The following is a 15,620-nucleotide window of genomic DNA, read 5'->3' as shown; positions in this document are numbered from 1 at the left end:
GAACTCAGCTTGGACTCCTCTGTTTTCTCTGTGAGTGCTGGTGAAGTTGGAGCTGGGGGTAGGTAGGCATCTCCAAGAGCTGCAGTTAGGTTGAAAAAACGCTGGCTTTGCACTTAATGGGAGAGGCAGGAGCTGTACCTGAGCTCAGCCTGGCAAGATACCCAAAGCCAGCCTGTGCTGGTCCTTCTGCATAATAGTGCTTGATAAGTGTAGCCCTGAAGTACGTTTTCCTCTTTTAACTCTCACTGCTTGCTTGCACGTGCTGTGTTTCCTTCTTGGGAGGTACAATTTCTGAAGCTTTTTCCTAGCCTTTTTTTTTTTTTTTTTTTTTTTGTCCTGGAAGCTTTGAGGAAAAGAAGTATAAGGTTTCCTTCTGATAACTGTGTGTAATTTGTGTTAATTTGCAGTCACTGCCTCTGTAATTCATTTGACAAGCTCAGCCTTTGCTGCAGCAGAGGCTTCATCTCAGACCTGAGCGTGTCCATATGCTTACACGCAAGTCTGACACTCTGCAATGTTCCTGCAATTAACTTCGCTGTTAGATAAGGCAAGCCGGTACCCTTTAATTTGGTGCAGCTGACGTTGACTACTATCAAAAGTTTAAGGTGGTAGTAAATAATGAAGTAGCTTTGTTTTCTCTCCAGCTCCAAAGAACAAACAAGGCAGGGAGGGGGGCAAGGAGAAACAGGAGCATTAATTTTTAAGCTTCTTTTTTTTTTTTTTTTTCTTGTTCAGCCTGATTGGGAACAGAAAGGGAGAGATGCAAGGAACTAAACCAAGAACTGATGCTTGTCCTGCATACTTCTGCATGCTGCTCCTATGCTGGAGTGTGAGGAGTGTGCCCAGTGCTGTGGCTGAGCTCAGGGCACTGTGTGCATGTCCAGGCCACAGCCAGGCAGCAGAGCTTCCACGAGGACTTGCTCATGGCTCTTTTGGGGAGAAATTCCCCGTTTTGAGGACTTGTGTCATGCTCTCTTTCAGAGCCAAGATCCAATCTAATTTGACATGGCACAGCAAAAGGAGACTGGAAGGTAGACCTTGACCCAGGGAGGTGGGTCATGGTTGCTGATGTCCAGATCCCAAGAGCAGGGGAGACCAGGTGGGACAGGGAATGCAGATCCTTCTGTTAATGCGTGCTGTGCTTGGAGCACAAAGCCTGCAGAGGTAAGGTGTGAGCCTGTGGGGTGCTTTATTCCCCAGTGCAAGAGCTCCTTGCCGTTCTGCTGGCCAAGTGCTTCTTCTGTTTGGCAGGGCAGTGGGCAGGCGGCTCGGTGCCCCCACGCCTGGGGTCACAGGGATGCTCACTGCTGCAGCAGCCTGCCTGGCTGCGTGGGGCCAGCCCCGTGGCAGCACAGCATCCTGCTTTGTGGGGGTACCGCAGCCTGCAGAACTGGGCTTTTATCCTCCCTTAAAAGTTATTTCGGCTCTGCTAGAAAACAGGTCTTTTAAAGAAGAAACGAATAGAGTGAAGGAGCAACTATGGAATGATAATGAATTTCATATTCTACAAAGATCAAAGTCTGAGAGACACTTAAAAAAAACATCAGGTACCTGAACATTTCAGGTATTTAAAGATGATGCAGCTGGGGGTCTATTTGAAGACAGTCTCATATCTTCATAACCAGAGCAGCAGCTCCTGTTTGAAGCATATTGCCCAGGCTATAAAGATGTTTCCAGCTCAGGAATTTTTACAGGAGCTGCCGTTGGTGTTGCTCAGTTGTAATACACTGCACGCCGCTGCTCGGTGGTTGCAGGCTCACTTTTCAGTGTGTACGGGTGGCTGTCTGCGTTTCCTTCTGCCCGGTGCCTCTACAAATTGCTTTCACTGGAAATCAAAGTGAAATCTGAGCAATGATTTTTCTATTTACAGCCTTAAGGTTTGTGGCCCTCTCTGGGTGTCACACTTGCAGTGTCTTTCCTGTGAAGAATGCAAAAGTGCCACAGGGAGCTGCCAACAATATGTATGTGCATATAGATACATGCATATGTATATATACATATATAATCCCTCTCCCATCACTAGGAATAAAGATGAGATGTATTGCTATAGCCGTAAACTCTAAAAGTAGCTTAATCTGTAATTTCCATAGTTACTTAGTCCTTATCGCTATTTTTGCATGCACTGATCCGAGGTTGGTAGAAATTAGTTAAGTCTTTCGATTATTTCTACAAGATTTGAACACTTCCTCTTCAAAAGGAGTGAGCAGGGGTTTTCCTGAGGGGCTGAAAGAGAAACACAGCATGCACAGACCCGGGCATAGTTGAGCTGATGAGAGCATGGGGCTTGATGCAGGGGTTCGCACAGCTCCTTGTGATGGGGACGAGAGGAGACCCATGGTCATACACTTAAATAGAAATGTAGGCTTTGGTGCCGAGCTGAGCTTCCACCCATAAGCATAATCCAATCTGCCAGAGCTTCAGTACCTCAATTAGGCAATGCTTAATTAGCAGTTGGAAGTGCATGGAGAGAGGCTCTAGGAAAAGCCTTGTAGGAGGAAAGTCATTCCTTTTTTTTTTTTTCTTTTTTTTTTTTTTTTCAATGGAGGGATTTATTTATTTATGCAAGATGAGCCCATTCCTTTAGTTTCATCACTGGCAGTGCTTTCTGAGCACTGCTTTGTGGTGTTACAAAATAGGGGCAGTTTTATCGATTAAAATGAATCGATAAAAATTTATACTCGCTTAGTCGATGGACCAGAGCTTTTCACTTCATTTTTACAGATAGCTTATCAAGGGAAAACACAGACTGGGCACCATGCTGTTGAGCTTCAGGGAGAGGAAAAAAATACAGCATGCTCAACAGTTCAACAGGTATCCTGATTTTGGTTGGAGAAAAGTTTCTGGTTCAACAGGTAATTTTTCTTCAAATGTAAAAATACCTTTTTAATTGCGACCAATCTAGCATGATTGCTTTTATTTTAGAGCATCATGATGATGAATCTTGCTGAGATAATTGGCTTGAATAAACTGTCCCTACCTGTGTAAATAAAAGATGGAAAATTTGGATCTATTCTGAACATGTGTTGTTCAGGCAGGAGGGAAAACTTCCAGAGATCCTGAGGCTGAAGGCTAAGATTAGTGCTCATCATCTGCACTTATTAATGCTCCTTTTCTTTTACTTCATACGCAAAACGTGCTAGAGAACTTCAGCTTTTAAAATGAATTAAGAGAGCTGTAAATATACTCTTCATCCATGTTGAGCACTGAGTAAAGTCTAGCATAACTTCTGAATATTGTGCAATTGTCTTGGTCTGTTATCACTTAGCACACTGTGGGTAATACGTGTGGGAGACTTACTGAAGACAAACACCACTTAGAGTTGTAGTCTATGGTGATTTCTTGAAGGTTTTAATTTTATGGGGGTGTATATATAAGATTTAAGGCCATTTCTTGAAATTTACTCAGAATACATTAATACAGTTTTATTTATTTCTTTAAGTAAAACGAGTTGTCAAGGATTTTGTGGACGTTCCTGTTTTGCACAGAAGTTAGTGCAGCTGTTTCTGACTGAGCTAAAGATGACCATTTCCAGCGACTCCTCTTTGTGTCCCAACCCCATCTCTAGCTGAGCAAACAGCTCTGGGGTAATAATTAGTAATAAGGGAATAGTTGCAGGTATTCCTGATAAGTTATTAGTGAGGGCAAAGGGCAGTGTCCTGGTTACAGCTGTGTTTGAATTGGAGACTGAGAAAATTCTGTAATAAACCATTTTCCTTGATAATACATAGGAATTTTTTTGTCAGTATGTCATTATGAAGTGAATATCTTTTAAACCTGCAACGTGCTACATCACACCTGAAGAAGGAAGGTGTGCTGCTGCTGTGGGTTTGCCCACAACTCCGTAACTTTGCAGACTGACAGAGCTGATGTCCATGCCTGGTGCTTTCCCACGTTGGCTCTTAGGAGCTGATAGGCCCAGAAGAGCTCGAGCAATGCCAGCTCATGCAGTTAGGAGGATGGGAGGCCTCTATCTTTGCCCAGCAAATGAAGGCAAGAGCTTTGAGGTGAGAAGATGACCCCTTTCTAGCCCCCATCGTGTTGCCCAGAAGGTGAGATGTGCAGGGTAGGATGTGGCAGAGAGCATTTCTTTGCCTGGGAGTGGCTGTTCATCTTCCCCAGGCCCGTGGCAATCAGCCAGGAGCCACTTTCTTGTTCTTGTGTGCAGCTGCATACTTGCAAAAAGTATTTCTACTTTTTGCTTTCCAGTCAGGAGTGGCTTAAAGTCCAGCTAGATCATGAAATTTACAAAACAAAGCTGTTACAGAATGATCATCAGAAGTATTAAAACGTTATCGAAAGTGAGAAATCGGAGTTAAAAACTTTGATATTCATTTGTGTTATGCAATGATAATAAATTATACGTACACCTTTTAAATAATTATATCTAAATTGTATTTCATTTTAGAAATATTTGGCAAGGAGACAGCAAAATCTCAGTTATTTAGCATAAAGCTAATGAGTTGGACTACCATTATACCTAGAAAAGAATTCTCAGTAGATGACAAATTATTGGTATTAAAGAGAGTGCGTCCTTTTTATAATTATTTTTCTTCACACAGTACAGGAGAGTCTAGAGGTTCATAACAGATTTTTATAACAATAAAAGGAAAATTTGAATCCTTACCAATAATCAAATAATATTGCCATATGGTAACATGATGAATGAGGTCTGAAAGGAGAGCTATCATTCTGAGCCAGCAGGCCCATGAAAGGTTATATTCAAACAACTGAGATAGAAAACACCAGAAAGTCACAACTGTAGGTGGATGAAAAAGGATGAATACAAGTTACCCGGTAAATGAAAGGGGAGAAATAGGGAACAGGATGAATGGCAAAGAACAAAAAGTAAACTGCAGAGAGCTGCCTGGACTCAGAATAAATGTGAGAATTTGGATAGCAAGGCATGCTGTGTAGCCGTGCTCTCTTTCCTGGAGAATATGGCCATTGTTTAGGATTTTGGAGCTGTTATACTGGAGTCACACCATGATGAAAATGTAAATAGAAGATCACATGGCACTTAAACTTTCCACAGCAATGGACAGCCCAATGCTTGAGACCGTTTTTGCTTCCTATCAAAAATATGCTTTGATCGGTTTCCCAGAGTGATGTGTTGCAAGGAATAATTGCTGTAATTTAATGAGAACAAAACTGAAGTCAATGTATGTATTTCAACAGAGTTGAACACCTCACGTTTTTCCAGCAGGTTTATGTCAGAAGGTCTGTGTGATCACACAGGTCAAGCCTAGAGACCACCGATGTAAAAGCACTGACTTGTGAAACAGCCTCCCTTGCTCAGCTGTATAATTTCATTTTTAGAGTTTTAAATGCTGGCTGTAATGTATCGAATGCAGAGCTCTTAGTGGATAGATACTGTTTTCACTTAATATTCCTTCCCACCCTTTCCTTTTTCCTGCTTTTCCATTTCAATGACTCTGCCCTTAGGGAAAGGAGTGCTAGCATGGCGAGAAGCACCAAGAGCCTCTGTCCTGGGTTTGCAGGCATTGCTGTGAGGCTGCAGGAGCATCCCTGGGCCTCTCACAAAACACACACATGCTACAGGATTACCTAGCCCAGGGCAGAGATTGCTGCAGAGCTGGGTTAGCCCAGGGTTATGCCTCTCGAACTATCACGGCCAGTGCGGTTGAAGAGTTGTCTCAGCAGGGTGGCATGTCTCGGGGCACGCGGCTGTGTTTCTCGAGGCTTTGCCCAAACACAGGTGTCAGTGCAATTGGATGGCCACGATCTATCATTGAAATATCTGGGCTGATGGATGCTGTGCTTGAGAGGGGGTTGGATACGAGTTGGCCTTGCTCTTTTGCCTTTTTAAACCAAATGGGTGAAGATTTTGGTGCCTCTAAGAGGATGGAGGTGGCTGGTATCCACGCACTGAGTGCAAACTGCGTATATTTGAGTAGGGGAGTGAAGAAAAATGTGAAGTTTGCTGTTTTAATCCCACCTCAGACTCTGTGTGTTCCTCTCAGCTCCGTGTCAGTTGCTCACTTTCAATTTGTGCTGCAAAGACAGAACGGCTGTGTGCAGGCTGGGGAGCCTGGCTAGACGATTGTAATCGTTTGTGACTCAGCCGCATGAGAAGCACTGAAATAAATGATTTTTTAATTTGATGTGCTTATTCTTTGAAATCTGAGAATCATTTTCCTCTTTATTCACTGGTGAGCTTTTTTCTTTCTTTTCAGAGACCAAATGAGTAAAGAGCTATAGCAAATACTGAAGGTTTAGAATTCAGAAGATAGTTCATAAAAGTATCTCTCCGAGTTTATAAATCATATTGTCCGTGTGAAAGAGTTTGGTCTAATGACTTGAAATAAATTGAAGTCTGAGGTGTTTTTCAAGGAGCATTTCTCTGTGAGCAGCAAAATAGGGGCATGAAATACTGCTGCCTTCTGCGGCAGTTAAATGTACAGAGAGGAGAACAATTGATCGTGAACCCCACACGTAGCGTGCCCTCCTTCAGATCAATGAGGGGATTGCTGAAGATGTCGTTATTAACTACAAGTGGGTATACTGCCGTCCCAGAGATGTGGTTTATGCAGATTGAATTATTTCACTGATGCTCCTTCCTTCCAATTGACCTAGCCAGCTCTCGTGTACATTAACACCGTTCGTCGGACTTGATGGCAGCATCCAGTGGCTCCAGCTGGAGAATGGGCCTTGTGGAGGCAGCTTCAGCACGTGTGGTCGCTGCCCATCAAAACCCCAAATAACGCCAAAGTGTGACAGACAGCTGCAAGTATGTGAGGTTTGTTTAACACAGGGTCTGTCTTGGTGATAATTTCTCTGCCTGTGAAACTTTTGTGCTGTTGGGGAAAAAAACCTAAGTGCAGTAGCTGTGGGGTTGTGCTGCTGGGGATAAGGCTGCTGGCAGCTGCATGGTGTGAGGATTCCTGATCGCAGTTCTTGTTTCAGAGAATGAAGTGTAAACTCAGCAGTCCTGACTTTTGCAGCGACCTACGTGTTACGAGTTGAGACTTGTTGCAGCTATGGCGTGTTAGTGTCCCCTGAGCCATGCTGACCTGTGTCAATAGGTAGTTCATCAATGCCACATGCCAGTCAGGCTGCACGTGGCGTGCAGGTGGGTGTCTGTGCATGCACATTTCATTCTGCCATCATCGTCAAGGCAATCTCATTGGAATAGCATTACAGATGCATTTGTCATCTGGGATTAAAGTCTGCGCTATCCATTAATGCAGACATACCCTTGACCAAATGCTTTATTTCTCAGATGAAACTGTACGCATAGTGATCAGCTGCATTTGCTCTTGTTGTATAAAGTTTTTGAGTTAAGTGATATGGTAAAAAAAATATAAAGAGCAAATTGTTTCTGAAATGTGCAGTGACATCAGACAGAAAATACATGATGGTGAATAGTCTGAAGCTGTACAAGAAGAGAACAAAAGGATAGACAGGGTTGGCTTCTGAGAGAAGCAACAAATGGGCTAATGCTATTCATACACTTTCTTGCTCTTTATTTTTTTTCCTACACAGTGAGCACCTGCACATCATAATTACTTAGCTGTAATGAGGAGATATACCTCAAACTTGATTTTTTTTGTAGTTGCAGTTGAGCATATAAGAGAAGGGCATAGAGAAACTTGCCCCCTGCACTCCCTGTCCCAGTGTAGACACAGCTGTGGTCCATGCACGCAGCCCACTGGGTGCTTGGGGACAAACACCCCCCAGTTGGTGCCTGCTCTTTTTTTTATTGCCCTTTATTTCTGCTGTGCCCATCATGTCCCAGAGCTCAGAGCACACGTCTGTCCCACACAGCTGATGTGTGGGACGCATAAAACCTTAACAGGTTTTAGGGTTTCTTCCACTGTTGATATTTTCAGTTATTATTTTTATTTATTTATTTATTATTATTTTTATTTATTTATTTAGCTTGGGTTGTCTGCTTTTGTCTTGACTAATTTCATGATGAGCCAGTGATTTGGGACGCTAGGATGGAAGTAACAAATGTGTTGACCAACCAGTTCTGCATGCATAATTCTCCCGAGTGTTTTTGCAACCTGCACAGAAGGATATCACGTCTTGAGGACCAGATCTCCTCAAGTTAGAGGAGGCCATAAAGTGAGTTAAGCTGAGGATCATGGTGTGGCCAAGAGCCTGTGTTTGGGCTTTTGTTGTGTTTTGCTTGGTTGTAATGAGGAGGAAGGAAGCCCAGATAAAAATACTGTAACTGAGCCTATTAAATAAGAGGAAATGATGCCCTGTAGCTTCATGGCTAGTGGGAGGTGAAGCTGAGTGACAACCTCGCAGTAGCCAATTAGGTCAACCAGCAGGCTTTCTATTTACTCATTTTAGGCAACCTTTAAAAGAGGTTGAGAACAAAGATACTTATAGGGATTGCTGTAGGTAGAAGCTGTAACTTGGTGCAATGCAAGGACATAGCATAGCCAAATGCTGTCAACAAAATTATCATTAATGAAGAGGGATTTGACACTTAATTGAAACAGGGTGCTGCACAAGTAATAAAAAAAAATAATAAAAAAATAACAGAGGAAAAAAATCATAGAGCATGGAATAGGAAGATTTTCCTGTAAAAATTGAGAAAATAGATAAGCCTGGAGGGAAGGCGAAGATGGAGGGAGGGAGGGAGGAGGAATAGAAAAGTAGGTGAGAAGAAAATTGAGGTTATCAGAGTGATAACTGTTAAAACATGACTACTTGTCAAGACCTCCCACTATAAGGAGGCAGAGAAAGTTTTCTGGACCAGGAAATGTTCTTACATTCTTCCGTGTGACACTACTACTATTGAGCAGTAGGATTAAAGAAGGCCATCAGGGGTCTAAAAGTAGCCAACATGGAAACATCGTGGTATTCTACACTCGTTGTTATCACCATCACTGAGAAAGATCCCAAAAGACTAAAGGGAAAAAAAAAAAAAGAAAGAAAGAGTGTCTAAATTTAGCTCTCACACTGAGATCAATGTGGGACAGAATAAACCCAGAATAAACCAGCCTCAGGAGACCCTGAGGCTTTTCCAGTGCGTGAAGGATGCCTGATGCGCATTCTGAAATTCAGCAGATAATGTTTTCCCTTTGCTGTTATCACTCTAAAGATAACTCAGCTCTTCCCTATCTTTTTCTTGATGTCAGCTCTGATAAGTATACATTTATTTTCAGAACCTAAACCAACTTTCAGAAGCAATGGTCTTATGTATAATTTTTCAACCACGTACCTCTGAACAGTCACTGTCCCATCAGACTGCACATGTTCATGGGCTACAGCTACTACATCCAGGAAGGGTTGGTGAGTTTTATGTATGTGTTTTGTACTCTAGTCTTTAAGAACTTTTAACATGTAAATTTATCAAATGTGGTAGTGGGTTTACCATCCCTCTTTCCTAACCTGTGTCCTTCTTCCTCTGTCACATACAAGAGACAAAATGCCTAAGCAGACCAGTAATTTGAAGCAATGCTGTGCTTTTATTTGCACTGATGCTTATAAGAACAGAAGATTTGGTTGCAAAAGAAGGCAAAACTAGACAGGTGGAGATGCTCACCAAAAATGCCTTCTACAATAATTTAATCACATAGTTTTAGTTCCAGGGCTTTGTCTTCAAATCTGAGAACAACTTGATTTCACTTGCCTGCTCTGCAGAAGAATATTTATGGTATATTTATCTTACAAATGATAGAGGGTACTTAAGTATAAGATTTTTTGAGACTCCTTCTTATATTTTTGTAAATGTAAAATACTTCTGCTATTGTTCAATGCCTAAATAGGCAGCTGAAAAGTTGCCTGAAAAAGCAGTCTGAAAAACGTAAAATACTTCTGCTATTGTTCAATGCCTAAATAGGCAGCTGAAAAGTTGCCTGAAAAGCAGTCTGAAAATTAAAGAACCCTGTTTCTTGCTTGCATCTGTTCGGGAGGAGGTGGTTCACTGGCCATCTGGAAAGCCATAAGAGAGGACCTGAAGGGCCTTGAGCCATGGAGCAGATGTCAGAGCCTCACAGCCTCAAAGAGAGACTGGGAGGCCTCTGTCCTCCTGCTCCTGGGGTGGCTGTGAGCTCAAATTAAAGCCTTTAAACCTCTCTGGGACTGCCCAGCTATTTAGAATAGGCATCTTCAAATAAATTGAAATTCTTAGCTTATAAAAGTAATTTGGCACCAAAAACTAAGGAAAGTTTGTTTCCATGTTGCCCTGGAAAGAAATAGTTTGTCTGCAGACAGCAGTTGAGGTTGGCCTTAGCAGCGCAGAGCATTCCTACCAGGTAGGGCACAGGCACATCCTGTCCTGATGTGCACAGAGCATGGAGTCTCCTTTTTATTACAACGTGCATTGCCTTCAGCAATCTGAAACGTTTTGGGGCCTAAAAGAAATACACAGAAAATAAATACCAGAAAGCTGTCTTTACTCTAAGATACTTTTGGAAAATCATTATGAAGATGTGCTTCATGTTGTTGTTCTGGAAGGATAAACAGCTGCATATTTTGTTTTTTTTTTTTTTTTTTTTTTTTTTTTTCCTTTTTCTTTTTGAGAAAGCATTGAAGAAACTATGTGCCTACTGTGCAGATCTATAGAGAGGGTCAGGAAAGGTTATTATCTACTATTATAATTCTGCCAGTTTTGTTGGTTTTGTAACTTCAATTCAGGTAAGTGCTTGAAATTTCTGGATACTTGAATTTCTTATCTTTCTAGACAGCATTCAGAAAATCCATTTATATTCCAAATATCTGCACACTGAGGGGGTATAGGAAGCAGAGCTAGCCTGGCTATCTCCAGAGGGGTGCAAAGGGCTGATTCTTTGCCAGTCTGCAGTGACTGCTTCCCACCATGGCTCTGACCAAGGTGTCCAGCAGTCACCCAACAAAGGAAGTTCAGTCATCTCTGCTAAAGAATTAACTTCTTTTTTTCTGTCTTGTTCCAACTGAACCATCAGAACAAATGCACTTTGCTGAACCGCTAACTGAGGTTGTTTTCTGTAAAACTAGATATGTGGATAAAATATTCTTCCAGATATATATTATTGTATTCAGATGTATCTTCCAGATATATTCTGATATTGCACTGAATAAAACCAAATTTTGCTCAAGCTATGAGGATCGGCCCAAAGGATAGTTTTCCGGTCAGCTTGAATACTTTATGAGCCATCTTTTGGAAGTATCTTGTTAGGACAAAGGAGAAAGGTGTTTTTCTGGAAGGTTAACTTTATGTTGCTGTTAAGCCTGTTTGGCTTCTGTACAACTACTCATAAAGAAATGATTGTAATACAAAAAAGGAGTCTCATTTCTATTTCTGCTTTGTGATTAATGTGTTGGAAACTGATTCACAGCTCTCTGAAATCAACACAAAAATACCACTTTATTTTTTTACCCATTGATTTCAACAGATGTTAGATTTAGACTCTTAAATTTTCACATTGGAAAACCAACTTTTTTAAATCTTTCAGACAAAAAGAAATGACCTGTTCTTAAATATTAAGTAGATTTGCTTCTAATATTGTTAGGAAGGGTAGAACATAATGTCCGCTTGCCCGCACACTCATCTCTGTAGTCTGCTTTACTATTTCTGAGTGACGCCTGTCAATTATCTCTGGGCTGCTGCTTTGGCTGACTCACAAATTGCCATTGCAGGGGAAAATACAAAAGCATTGTGGATAATGATATTGATGGGAACCATGACCAAATAATAGTGTCTGGAAAATAAAGCTGTGCATTCAAATCCCCTTAGAAAAGTTTGGTAAAGGACACTGGAACTGGCTGACTACTTTTGCAAGAGAGGGACATTTTATTCTTGTATGTATCCTTGCACAATAGTGTTTTCATTTTAAGTGCCTCTTAGAATTACTTTGACTGGGTAGCTATTTGCAACTGGCTAATATTTCCACATTTGGAGTAATTTTATTTCTTATTTATTTATTTGTCTATTCCCATCCATTCATCTTTTGTTTGTGCTTGGTAAGGCACTTTTGTTTCAACTTCATACTCTTTTCCCCAGGAGAGTTGTTATATCTGGTTTGATTTTCTTGTCTGTTGTTTTCCTAAGCTAATCTCCTTGTTTTCTTTCTCTTTTGTTTTGTTATTGTCTTTTCTATTTAGGCTTGCTGTTATATGTATCTTCGCTTACAAGCTTGCCTTTATCTTCTTTTGCTTGAGAAGAATTGCTCATTTTGGGTACAATTTTGAGGCTGTGTCTATTCTTGCTTATATTTTTTATTACCATGACAAATCTTCTTATTTAATAACATCTTGTTAACAGGAAGAGCATCTTGTTATCTTTGTTACTGCGTGTCCTGAGTGGGCTTAAGATTCCTCTGCTGAGTTTGCTCATGCATACTGTATTGTCCGCTGCAAGCAGTAACTTGTGAAGGATGTGCAGTCTGACTCGTGGTCACGAGCCATGAGGTTTCTCTCTAATTTTTCATCTGAATTATGTGTCTTTGAATTATCTGCCACAGTAACTGTGGTCATACAGAGACTGCAGATGTGTTCGTTCAGCCAGCAAGGGAGTGTGATGCTGTCCCTTGGCCAAGACACTGAGTCAGCCCCCAGTAGGCATTCACGTCATGACGTATGCCAATGACTGCTATCTTCTCAAGTTTTAAGCATAAATCTATCTTAAAATTTTCCTGAAATTTCATTCAAAAAGTTTTCCTTCTTTTGAAGCTGAAAACTTTCCTGGTTCTTTTTTTTTTTTTTTTTTTTTTTTTTTTTTTTTTTTTCTCAAAAATCAATTATTAACATTTTTTTTCTTAATTTTGTATTCTATGTCCATTCTCAGTTCTTTTTTGTTTGTTTGTTTTTTGTTTTGTTCTTTTTAATTCTCAGCTGTAGCTGCTTACAGAAGGCAATCAAAGTTGGTATTGAACAGGGAAAGACCTTAGGCCCCACTCCTTTGCTCTGCTGGAAGTGGTGAGGAGTAAGTGTTGAGGAGGGGTTAAACCATGCATTTGACATTGTGAAACTCAGAATTTAGAACCTATGAAATATCCAGAGAAATATATCTGGAGAAACTTTGACAAGGCAAAACATAAATTTTGAACTCTGAACTGCCATTAGATAGCATTACATTGTTAAAAAATTTTTGAGTCAGTTATCAGTTTTTATTGTAGTACACGCTGCAAGCATATTGTCTGAACAGAATCACAGCTCCCAAATTCAATCAATCTATGTTGCTTCAGATTTGCTAAGGATCTGTCCCAACATATTTTCCTATACCTTGTATTTATCTCCACTTTTGTAACTCACCATCAAATATTCACTTAAAGAATAGTGGTTAGATTTTATCATCTGAATGCAACTATAGAGTTGTTGAGAAACTTTTGTGACTCAGCTACCATGAAAATCCATTTATACATGGTATTTTTATAGATAAATATTACATGCAAATAAATGCACTACTATTTTAATTATTGGCTACTTCCAAAACTCTTACTTTAAAACAGCTACATCTAATACTAGATTAATTGAATCTCTTTCTTTAATGATTTTTTATGTCTTTTCCCACAAATACAAATCTAAGCACATACAGATTTTGATAAATTGGGTACTGCAAATAAAATTACAAGGAATAATCATGTAAAGAAGGCTTTGATAAACAGTGCTTTTAAAGGAATTGTTTGGAGGAAAAAATGTTATTGAGTTACACAGCGAACTGCACTTGAAGTTTACTGGAAGTTCATTTGAACATGCCCAGGTATCTTATGCCTCTGGCAGTGGAAATGAGCCTGTGCATCTTGGTCTCTGGTTGTAAAGGAAGAAAAGGTTTTGAGCTGACTCTAATGGTGCTGGATATAGTTCACAATCATCTATTTTAGCCAACAGATGCATGGCATAAATATCTATTGGACCAGTGAGTACTGAGCTCACATGAAGCCATGTCAGAAGCTTGAGACTTTTATTACAACAGAAGCTGAACCTCACATCTGAAAGATGCCAAAACTCTTCTGGAAATCTCACAACTAATCTCACACCTCAGTAGCTTTGAAAATAAAGCCCTTAGTCACAGAAGCACTTTTAAGGCTTTATTAAAGATAGGTGAAAATTTAGCATTTTTGCAACTCCTAGGAATATTGTAGCTGATTTTGTGACCAAAGCTTTCCCTTTTACATTTAGTACCATTGTTTACAGCAGCTCTTTGCTCTCTGTCCATTCTGCAGCTCCTTGGTGCTCGAAGAGAATCCTGCAGCAGCTGTATGGGCTCTGCTCCTCCAGGCTCCATTTCAGGTCAGTTGGGCCCTGCCCAGGAGTTAGGCCTGTTCCCTGAGTGACAGCCTGGGATATTTTAGGACCGATATACAATGTGCGAGGCAACACACCCAGCTGCACACTCCTAATGTGGAGATTGCTCACAAGTCATTCCCAAAATGAGAGGCAAGTCTGTCAGAGGAGCATGCATATAAGAGTGATGGCTTCATACCACAGGGCTGCATAACCCACAGAGGGCCGTGTCCTCAACGGGACGTGTCGGCATAGCTGAGGTGTCATTGAAAAGCTGGAGCGGGCGATGTGCTGCCAAACCTGAGGGATGTTAATGCTTCTGACAAGATTAACAATGTGGGGAAATTGGACTCCTTGCATTGATCAGCGGGCTGATGGGAAAGCTACCATGGAAACATGAGGAATACGTTGTTTTCATCTATCAGTCATCTCCCTGGGCTTAACTGGGAGATGCTGGGGCTGCAAAGGCATTTTGTCTGTGCTTTAATGTAGGATGTTCAGCAAATGCTTTAAAATGTAATTGCATTGTGCTTTGTCCTTTGAACTTTTGCACATCCCATGGTATGTCTCATTTCAATTCCGTTTTGCTGCCAATGTGATTTATAAAGGTGCATTGAATTGCTTTGTTGTTTTTTAATTTCTCTCTGAAGCTGTAGCCATTGGGGCTGGAAGTGTAGGACTCCTACAGGCCAAAGAGAAGCTGAAGACTTGAAGCAACTTGTCAGGAGTGAAAAAGGTTTTCTTGTAAATCCGACAGGTAGAGGGTCCCATCAGCCTGACTGCCCCTTCAGAAAAACCCATTAATTAGCACTTGTCATCTGTGACAGTCACAGGTAATTCCCACACTGACAGATCTTTGCATGTGACAAATGGATTCCCGTTATTCCTTTGACAACCGGACCATGAAATCTAATTTTGCCAGGACAGTAAATGGTATCGCTGTTTATGCCAGCTTTTGAAATTCATCAAAATGAGCAGAATGTTCTGTCAGATGGAGGAGGAAGAAGCTGCAATGCACGAGGAGCACAGAAGTCCTCCTCTCAAGACAAGGGGCATTGCTCTGACAAGTAGCAACTAGTAATTACAAACAGCAAATTGGTCTAATTAGATGAGGTTTTAATAATAATAATAATAAACAGTAAAAAAATTAAATAAATAAACAAACAAAAACATAACCTCACAATTTTAATCACTTTTGTTTACCTGCAATGAGTTAATAAGTGAATGCCTGAAAAACAAAGGAAGATGCAATATCTAACTTCCATTCCCACTAAATTTAACATTGGTGCAGCCTCACCTTGAATACTGTGCGCAGTTACGGCCTTCCCAACATAAAATGGCTGTTAAGATGCTTGAAAGCCTCCAGAGAAGGGCAAGAAAGCTGTTAAAATGGCTGAAAGGCAAATCCCATGAGGAGGGGCTGAGGACACTTGGGT

At 40.9% G+C, this 15,620-nt stretch overlaps 2 long non-coding RNA genes across 2 annotated transcripts; one reads left to right on the top strand and one right to left on the bottom strand.

The window, feature by feature from the left end:
• The first annotated feature begins 9,137 nt into the window (after positions 1-9,137).
• On the top strand, positions 9,138-14,191 carry LOC118171439. Its single transcript, XR_004753206.1, has 3 exons — positions 9,138-9,270; positions 10,508-10,617; positions 14,124-14,191. It is a non-coding gene; the product is annotated as an uncharacterized LOC118171439 (long non-coding RNA).
• Positions 12,996-15,619, bottom strand: LOC118171443. The gene is made up of 3 exons (XR_004753209.1): positions 15,482-15,619; positions 13,363-13,364; positions 12,996-13,008 (listed from the first exon to the last, which is right to left on the bottom strand). It is a non-coding gene; the product is annotated as an uncharacterized LOC118171443 (long non-coding RNA).
• Position 15,620: the final 1 nt, after the last annotated feature.

This window comes from Oxyura jamaicensis, chromosome 9 (genome assembly GCF_011077185.1).
Source record: "Oxyura jamaicensis isolate SHBP4307 breed ruddy duck chromosome 9, BPBGC_Ojam_1.0, whole genome shotgun sequence".
NCBI classification, from domain to species: Eukaryota; Metazoa; Chordata; class Aves; order Anseriformes; family Anatidae; genus Oxyura; species Oxyura jamaicensis.
Note: the sequence above shows the minus strand (reverse complement) of the source record. Positions and strands in the feature narration are given on the sequence as shown.